At 44.4% G+C, this 10582-nt stretch overlaps 1 pseudogene; it reads right to left on the reverse strand.

Annotated features, from left to right (window-relative positions):
- The window catches only part of LOC109127990, a 21980-nt pseudogene extending 15320 nt beyond the window's left edge, over window positions 1-6660 (reverse strand).

Here is a 10582-nt window from a genome sequence, read left to right on the forward strand (position 1 = left end):
TGCTTAAGAACCCTAGGTGGCTGCTTAACAAAAACTAATACAAGAGATAAATGATAAGATAAGAGATAAGTCTCCACAATTAGGGTTGGAGTATTTATAGGAAAACATAAACTAAACCGGAACAAACCGGATTAAAATTAAACAATTCAGGGAAAACCGGAACAAACCGGGTTTTGGTCTCAAAATGGCACACGATCGACCACTTGATCGACCATTTGCTCGATTGGTCCTCCTTCGTGATCGACCATTTGGTCGATCGGTTGGTCGATCGCTCAAGTCTCCGAAGTCTCGCACCTTGAAGTCCGAATTCCAGCTTGCTTCACGATCGACCATTTGGTCGATTGGCCAAATATCCGAAGTCTCGGCTCGCGTCACGATCGACCATTTGGTCGATTGCTTTGGTCGATTGTTCTGGTCCTGGTCCAGTCCGAGAAGTCTGGGAGTGTTTTGATCGACCAAATGGTCGATTGGTTGGTCGATCGGCTGAAGTCCGAGAATCTGGTGATGCGTTAATCGACCATTTGGTCGATCGGCTGGTCGATTGTTCGGCCTTCTTGTCCTCATTTCCATTTCCTTGCAAATTTTTGACTTATTTGGCTCCAAAGCATACTTTCCTTGCATATCTCCACTCCAACACCTGAAATACCAAACTTGATGCACAATGCAGCCTAAACAACCTAAATGCTCATGAATATGCACAAAACAATGAAGAATTAAGCTTTAAAAACTCATAAAAACACAAGATATCAGTAAGTATTTCCATTTAATGTTGTGTCAGGGGGAAACAATAAACTATCCCGGTTGGTAATGATATTTAATACCCTCCATGAGTCAGACTTAAAATCGTAAATTTCATAGTAGTTATGGGAAAACCTCAATATCTTGTGATTCTTGTTATTGTTGCAGCCAAGAGCATACCTGGTTTCGTCTGTCGTGTTTTTGGTTTTTATCCATCTGTTTTGTCCTAAATACGGGTTCCAAACCATGACCCTTGACTTGTCTCTTGTGACGCATAACAATAAGCCATCACAATGACATACTAGAGATATCTCAAATACCAATCTCCTTTATTGACTGGTCAACCAATTCTTCACCGTCTTCGTTGAGGATTCCATGGAGATTGAACCTCATTGAACAAAGCTAAAAATCCTTCACCATGTGATAACGATAAATCAATAATCCAACACCAAATAGAAATGATTCAAAGATAACATATGATAAATGATACAACGTTCAAAACAAACGCAGCAACATCATCTAACCAGCAAGAATCCCCAGGAGAGAAACCAGCTAAACGATGAGGAAAGTTCTAGAGAGTTCTTACAAATCTAGATATTTTTGCGTAAAGAAAATACTGAGCTAAACATGTGCTCATATACTCTGCTAACATCGGTTAACAAACAGAATTTAGCCGACTTATTCTTCTGTAGCGTTGACAAGTCACTTCCATAATGTCCACCTTGTTTTAGCCTCACATGCCTCCTCTTCACTCTTCATCTCCACTGTACACGTACAGGCATCACAATTCACTATATCAAAGCTCCCCTGTTCGGAGAACCTTGACCACAAGGTTCAAAGGCAGGAAACTTGCGTTGCAGATCAAACAAGAACTCCCATGTCGTCTCCTCTGCAGTCTCATTAGTCCACTGCACCAACACTTTAGTAACCGCTCTTCCTTGCCTTTTAACCATCTTGCGCTCCAAAATTGACACAGGTTCACGAGCAAAGATATCAGAAACCATAGATGGTAGTTGAGTTGATGTGTGCACATTACCAACTGCTGCCTTAAGCTGGGAAACGTGAAACACTGGATGTATCAATGATCCTTCAGGAAGCAACAGCTTAACTGCGACCTTACCACATTTATCAACAACTTTGTACGGGCCATAGTATTTCGGTGCTAGCTTCTGATTAGGCCTGATTACCACTGAACCCTGGCGATATGGTTACAGTTTGAGATACACATAATCACCAATTTCAAATGATCTGACCGAGCGATGAGAATCAGCAAATTGCTTCATACGATGCTGAGCTCTTAATAAATGAAACTTCAAAAGTAACAACATACTCTCCCTTTCCTGCAGACTTCTTGCTACAACCACAACTTTATATTCTCCAGGTAAGTAGGGCAGGTGGATTGGAGGAGCTTGACCGTACACTGCTTCAAAGGGACTTATATGCGTTGCAGTGTGAAAATTGGTATTGTACCAAAATTCTGCAAGAGGTAACCACTGGCTCCATAGGTGTGGCTTGTCGTTGTACATACATCGTAAATAAGTCTCCACACATCTGTTCACCACCTCTGTTTCTCCATTACTTTGAAGGTGATAGGCACTAGAAAACTTCAACTCAACTCCTTGCAGAGAGAACAGCTCTTGCCAGAATGTGCTAAGGAAAACAGTGTCCCGATCAGTTACAATAGACTTTGGACACCCATGTAGACGGTAGACCGTATCCATAAACACCTGAGCAACCGAGGCTGCCGTGTAAGGATGAGCCAACGCCATAAAATGAGCCGCTTTGGTGAGTCTGTCAACAACCACGAAGATCACTGTTTTGCCTGATGAAACCGGAAGACCATCTATGAAGTCCATGGAAAGGTCTATCCAAATTGCTTCAGGAATGGGTAGAGGTTGGAGCAATCCCGGATATGCAGCAGTGTCATACTTACACTATTGACAAATAGAGCAACTCAGTATATAATTTTGAATATCAATGGCCATACCCTTCCAATAGAATAGCCTTTTCACCTTATGGTAAGTAGCGTCACGGCCTGAATGACCTCCAACACCCAAACAATGCATCCACTGCAGTATTGAATCACGCACAAACGCCACTTGCGGTACAACAATTTTATTCTTCCTTCGCAGTACTGATTGAACCCACGCATAATGTTTCTTTGCTCCTGGAGTCACCACTAATTCCTTAATGATTTTCTTGAGAGATACATCTGACTCATAATGAGCTTGTATGTCTTTGAGGAGATGACATTCCAGGACTGACATTGCCATGTGTAACACCTCTGCACCATCAACTCGAGATAAAGCATCCGCTGCAACATTATCCTTTCCTTGTTTGTACTGGATTTCGTAGTCAAATTCCAGAAGTTTGGGCAACCACTGCTGCTGAATGGGAGTGTTCAACCGTTGCTCCAATAAGTACTTGAGACTACGTTGATCAGTCTTGATAATGAAATGGTTAGGAAGCAAGTAGTGACGCCATTTTCGTACCGCGAATACTACTGCCAAGAGTTCTTTTTCATAGATAGACAACTGCAACTGTTTGTCCTTCAAATGACGAATAATGAATGCCAGTGGATGCCCTTTCTGCATCAAGACAGCTCCTATTCCAGTGGTGCATGCATCGGTTTCCACCAAAAAAGGTTCATCAAATAATAGCAAAGCAAGCACTGGTGCCTGACATAATGCTTCTTTCAAGCTCGCAAATGCAGCAGACGCTTCTTCAGACCACTGGAACGCATCCTTTTTGGTCAAAATGGTTAAGGGACGAGCTATGGTCCTGAAACCCATGACAAAACGTCTGTAATACCCTGCTAAGCCCAATAACCCTCTTAGTTATTTCAATTTTGTCGGAGCTGGCCACTTTGCAACTGCCTTAACTTTTCTTGGGTCAATAACACCACCTGCAACAATATAATGGCCCAGGTACTCGACCTTAGGGGATGCAAACTCACATTTGCTATCCTTAGCAAACAACTTATTGTCTCTCATCACCCGAAACACCTTCTCCAAATGGACAACATGCTCCTCCATTGTCAGACTGTAGACCAGTATGTCGTCAAAGAAAATGAGGACAAATTTACGCAAGAAATCTTTGAATACTGAGTTCATCAACCCTTGAAATGTGGCTGGTCCGTTTGTCAAGCCGAAAGGCATAACCAAATATTCAAAATGGCCACTGTGTGTTTTAAAAGCAGTCTTATGAACATCCTTGGGAGCCATCCTGACTTGGTGATACCCTGCTCTTAAGTCAATCTTCGAAAACACCTTGGAACCTCCCAACTCATCCATGAGATCCTCGATCAATGGTATTGGAAACTGGTTCTTTATTGTTAAACCATTCAATCCCCTGTAATCGACACACAACCTCCAAGTATTGTCCTTCTTAACCAATACCACCGGTGCAGAGAATTGATTGGAGCTCACTCTGATAGTTCCTGTAGACAGTATCTCTTCTAGAATCCTGTCTTTCTCATCCTTTTTATATACTGCGATAAGGTCGTTGATTGACAGGATCAAAGCCGGTCTGTAACACTATCCGATGGTTATGTTCTTCTCTGGAGGGTGGTAGCCCTTTGGGCTCTTTACAAATGTCTGCAAAAGTCGTTTTCAATTGCTTTACCTCCGGATTACCTTCGTTTTCCTTATGACTCATCTCTACAACACACAACATCATTTCATCCTGCTCCATCACCTCTTGAGCATAAATCATGGACACTTGCACCTGATCCTCATCATATTTGTTAAGCTTCTTCGCTTTATTGACCTTACTGCACCCGGTTTTATCCCATGAAGCAAAATCTTCTGTTTGTTCCACCAAAATCCCATTTCAAGCTTCTGAAGGTTCAACGTTGTATCGCCAAGTGGTGCCAGCCATTGTACACCCAGTACTACATCACAACCACCCAATGGAATGATCATAAAGTCATCTTGGAATGTCGTACCTTGAAACTCCCATTTGAACTGCAAAACTAATCCTTGAACCCCCAATTCACTTCCGTCAGCCACAGCCACAGCCACATGGGATATCCCTGCAGTCTGAACCGTTACCTCCAGCTTCTTGGCTGTTCTAGGATCCATGAAACTATGTGTGGACCCTGTGTCAAGCAGAATGAACAACACCCTCTTCTTATGCACTCCTCTCACCTTCAATGTGCGATAATCAGGGATACCAGCCACCGCACTAATTGATACTCTCGGCATATTTTTGTCAACCTCAACAATCTCATGACAATTATTCTGCACACAATCTTCCTCATCCTCCTCAACTTTAATCATGAAGACCTGCGTTTTCTTATGTTTCAGGTATTTTTCATCACATTGGAAACACAGTCCTTTTGCTCTTCGATCACTCATCTCTTCTTGTGACATAAACTTCCTGGCTGGTTTCTGAAATGCTTTACCAACCACTTCTTGGCATATATCCTTCTTGGTTTTGCAGGATTTGCTTAGTATCATGCGTTGCGTTGTTACCGCTCATAACCTTGGTATGTATCCCACCTTCAGATGTTCCTTTAGGCGCAGGATGAGCCTTTTCATACAGGCATCCCAACACCAAACACTGGCGAACATTCTGCGGTTGAAACATTCTGATGTGCATCTGAGTATCAAGCCGGAGTCCCGCAAGATAAGCACGCACTAAGTAGTCCTCCAATAGAGAAACCCTGGTCCTGATCAGCTCAAACCTTTGATGGTAATCCACGATCCCATCCGTCTCTTGAAATGCTTTCAACTCAGTGATCGGATCCTCCAACACCTCTACAAACCTCTCCCTCAACAACAGCTTGTATGCCACCCAATCATGAAGTAAGCCTTGACCCAAAGGTGTTTGGACTAAAGCATGATGCCACACAGCAGCATGGCTATCAAAGTGCATAGAAGCCATTCATACCTTGGAACTCTCCGGTGTAAATTCCAAAACAAAGTAGTCCTCCACCTTACAGATCCACTCCGAGCACCGATCTCTATCAAATCTGGGGAAGTCCACTTTTCCCAGGCGAGTAACGCCAAAATAGTGACCTTGGCCAGAGAACCCTCCACCACGATGTTGATCGTAACTTCCTCCACACGGAACTAGCGTCGCTGATACTGCCATCGGACTCTTTTCTACAGTGGGTTGATAACTTGATGAAGCTTGTTGACCAGGAATCAACTTGATCATCTGGATCATATCAGCAATGTTCCGCTCCATCTTCTTATCTTGCTCTGCAAGCGCCCGCTCGATCGCTTGAGTACAATCGACTAAGCTTTTCGTTTCTCCGATCGTCTCCGTTTCACCTTCCTTAACCCCATCGCTTCCCAGATCTTGCTTGTTCAACTGTGCTCTCGTCTCCACACCCATCGTTTCCGAGGTTTGACAAGCTCTGATACCAATGATAACGATAAATCAATAATCCAACACCAAATAGAAATGATTCAAAGATAACATATGATAAACGATACAACGTTCAAAACAAACGCAGCAACGTCATCTCACCAGCAAGAATCCCCAGGAGAAAAACCAGCTAAACGATGAGGAAAGTTCTAGAAAGTTCTTACAAATCCAGATATTTTTGCGTAAAGAAAACTCTGAGCTAAACATGTGCTCACATACTCTGCTAACGTCGGTTAACAAAGAGAATTTAGCCGACTTTTTCTTCCGTGACGTTGACAAGTCACTTCCGTAATGTCCACCTTGTTTTAGCCTCACGTGTCTCCTCTTCACTCTTTATCTCCACTGTACACTTGCAGGCATCACAATTCACTATATCACCATGAACCCTAGAAACTGATGCTTTGGTTCTATATTACATAGAATCCGATCTTTGGATAAAGCATTCCATCCTTTGCAAGTTGATCTTAGTGCTCCTAGAGAAGTTTTCGGAACCCTAGACAATATTTTCTCTACCAAATCCTGTGTAAGATCGGACATCATTGTCATTTTTTTCAAGTGCGTAGGAGAAATTAGGGGGTTTTTTTAATAACTTTCAACCTTGCACACTCTTTTGATGATTAATATAGTATGCTTTTTTTTTTTTTGGTTATAAGGAAAAAACACTTCTTGCCCTATTGCCCACAAAGTTTCTTATATAAATAACTTTCAGTAAGATAGATAAAATATGCAAAGATTTCTAATCCTCGTGAACTGTTAAATATACAAAAAAAAAAATTGCAAAGTTTTTCTTTACTAAACTAGTCTAATGGAAACTTCCGCATATGAAATGTGTTGCACTACCTTTTTCATATCACAACAAAAAAGAAATGAAAAAAAAAGTAACAAACTAACAATTGTTTCCACTTTACAAAATCTCTTGACATTTCCGAGGCCAGTAACTGTAACACCCGCAAACCTAGTATTGAGATTTTGGTGAGGGTGTCGATCGACACCACAGGAGGTGTCGATCGACACTAGTTGTAGCCAGTTTGGTCGGTTCGATTTTAATTGTCCGGTTTGCGTGGTTGGTTTAGGAAATCCCTAAAATCGAGTTGTAAAAGGGGGAAAACGACCTAGGGTTGTGTTTTGTTGTTGTTTCGCCGTTTTTAGAGAAAAAAACAAAAGAGAGAGTTGGTTCTTGAGCTTTTGAGAGAGATTGGTGAGATTCCTTGCTGTTCTTGGGAGATCTAAGGCTAGGAAGGTGCTAGAAGCTTGCTAGGAGTGAGGGAATTTGTTCTTATTGGTCAGAATCTTTCTGCAGAGAGGTGAGTGCATGACCATGGCTAATATAAGCCTTTGATTCCCTTGTTCTTGCTTGTTCTTGCTTGTTTGTGTGTTTTTCTTGCTGGGATTGGTTGATACAGGTTCCTATGGCGGTATAAGGCTTGGGTTTTGAGTATTGGACGATTTGGAGGAGATTTGGGAGCGAGATTCGACTCTCGACTTCGCGCGGATCGCAGTTGCAGAGGGAGTGTCGATCGATACCACTTGGTGTCGGTCGACACCAGCAAATTGGGCATCGATCGACACTGTGGGGTAGTGTCGGTCGACAACATTGAGCCAGTATCGGTCGACACTAGGCTGGTGTCGGTCGACACCTCCCTTCCAGCGAGACGATGTTTGATTTCCTGGTTTGTGTGTTTGTTTGTTGCTTGTTTTGGAACTTTGGAATCATTGTTGCTTGTGTGTATAGCCCAGTAGATGGGAGGATTGCCTCACTGAGTGTTTATCAAATACTCATGCATCTCAATTTGTGTTTGTGGTGCAGGTAAAGGCAAAGTGTGATTGTGGAATCAAGGCAACGAAGAGGAGGATGTTCTAGGGACTCGATTGGATGTTGTCTGACATTGCTAGGTTGCTAGAGTTGAGTCATTAGAAACATTGCTAGGTTGCTGGTTTCCTGTTTCTTTTTGTTTGGTATTTGGATATTGCTTATGCTATGATATTGGATTGTTATTGGATTATTATTGGTTTATTATTGGATATTGGTTTTGTTACTACGCTGTTGATTGTGAATGTGGTTAGGTGGCTAGTGGGTATGGGACCACTAGTTGTAATTTATTTATATATATATATTATTTATTATTTATTAGAAAAAAGGTTGGTCCTTTCATTTTGGTATCAAAGCCCTTACGGTTCTAGGTTNGTCGTTTCATTTTGGTATCAGAGCCCTTACGGTTCTAGGTTTGGGTTCACTAGGTTTCTGTTGTAGATGTTTGGGATTGCATGTCTTGATTGATTATGTGAGTTAGTCAATTGTGTGTGGCATGGAGTCCTAGAACATCCTCTTCGAGCCGAGTGTGTGATTCCACGGTGAGTTTATGTTTCTGTGTTATAATAGAAATTGTTTGCTTAGCCTTCTGTTCATGGTAGTGCAGATGGTTAGAGATAAGGCTGTGGCTGGTCGAGGTCGTGGACGCGGACGTGGTCGTGGGCGCGGACGCGGTCGTGGTAGGGACAGAGTCCCAGTGGTTAGTGAGACCAAGGACCAGAGAGTGACAGCTGAGGGTGTAGGCGAGTCGCAGGATGTTCCGGGGGATTCCGTGAGTGTGGCAGGAGGGGGCGGTGTTGATGCTTTGCTAGCAGAGGTGTTAGCACGGTTACCACCAGCGGGTGGAGTCCCTAGTACTGACGTTGCGGCTTTGCTAGCAGAGGTGTTAGCACGGTTACCACCAGCGGTACCGGTGCNGCAGGCTCAGGTAGTGCCACCAGTGGTGGCGGAGGAGCGGCAGCCAGTGGCTGCGGATGTGGGAGTCCATTCTCGTTATCTCAGCATGCTGACAGAGATGGGCCGTATTCGTACTGAGCAGTTTTCAGGAGGTGTAGATCCTACTGCGGTGGATGCTTGAAGGGCGAGTGTGGAACGTAACTTCCATACTCTGAGATGCCCTGAGAAGTTTTGGGTGGACATAGGGGTCCATCATTTGGTTGGTGATGCTCAGATATGGTGGAGATCAGTGGCTACTAGGAGGGTGCAGAGGGAGATGACTTGGGCTGACTTCGTCTTGGAGTTCAACCGCAAGTATTTTCCTAGAGAGGCATTGGACCGGTTGGAGGTGCAGTTCCTTCAGTTATCTCAGGGGACACGGTCAGTGCGGGAGCTGGACTTGGAGTTCAGTCGACTTCTTCGTTATAGGGGTCGGGCTATGGAGCCTGAGGAGGCTCAGATCAGGAGGTTTTTGAGGGCTCTACGTGATGATTTGAGAGTTCACTGTAGAGGGCGGAGTTATGCTACGCGTGCAGAGCTGGTTGAGACTGCAGCAGAGATTGAGGAGGATATCCGGGCACAGTCAGTGGCGGTAGCTCCAGCAGTTCAGCCTGGTAAGGCTCAGCAGCAGGGTGGTTCCAGCAGGGGCGGTAGGTCTGCACAGGGGACCAAGAGGAGATGGGAGGCTACGTAGAAACCGAATGGTGCGAGTTGCTTCGGTTGTGGGAGCAAGGATCACAGGGTTGCTAGTTGTCCCAAGAGGAGTGCTCCGACGACAGGGCCTCAGGTATGTTATCATTGTAGGGAAACAGGGCACATCAGGCCTTTTTGTCCCAAGTTGCAGCCGGCAGCAGTGGCAGAGTTGCAGCAGGTGCAGCCTGGAGGTCAGCAGGTGGCATGGATTGAGCAGACGCCACGTGTTTATACGACAGCAGAGACTGGTGGAACCAGTGCAGGCGATCACATGTATAATTTCTGGTACTTAAACTTGGTGAATTTTAGTAGGTTCAGATTATATATGTTTCCTGTGATAAAGTGTGAGGTTCTCAACACATGAGGTTTGTGTAGGGACCTTGTTGGTGGGCGGGTTTAAGTCCCATGTTATGTTTGATTCTGGAGCTTCTCATAGCTTCATACTCCGGAGTGTGCAGAGTGTGCGGGGATCAGCGGGGATCCTGGAGAGCGTGCAGGAGTTGTCAGGGTTGCGGGAGGTGAGTTCCTGAGAGTGATTGGACGAGCTAGAGGAATTGATATTCAGATCGCAGGGGAGTCGTGGCCAGCGGATTTACTTATCAGTCCAGTGGAGCTATATGATGTTATTCTCGGGATGGATTGGTTGCATCGGCATAGGGTGCATTTGGATTGCCATCGGGGTAGAGTGGAGTTTGAGCGTTCAGGAGGGAAGGTTGTTTTTCAGGGTATTCGACCGACTTGGGGGAGTCTCGTGATATGAGCCATTCAGGCTGGGAAGATGATCGAGAAGGGCCGTGAGGCTTATCTGGTTACTATATCTATGCCAGAGTCAGTGGGAAAGTCTACGGTTAGCGGTATTCCAGTAGTGGAGGAGTTTGAGGATGTGTTTCAGTCTTTACAGGGATTACCACCATCTCGGTCGGATCCTTTTTCCATTGAACTGGAACCGGGGACGATGCCGTTATCCAAGACTCCTTACAGGATGGCTCCAGCAGAGATGGCAGAGCTGAAGAAGCAGCTAGAGGATTT

This window comes from Camelina sativa, chromosome 12, assembly GCF_000633955.1.
Source record: "Camelina sativa cultivar DH55 chromosome 12, Cs, whole genome shotgun sequence".
Taxonomy (NCBI): Eukaryota; Viridiplantae; Streptophyta; class Magnoliopsida; order Brassicales; family Brassicaceae; genus Camelina; species Camelina sativa.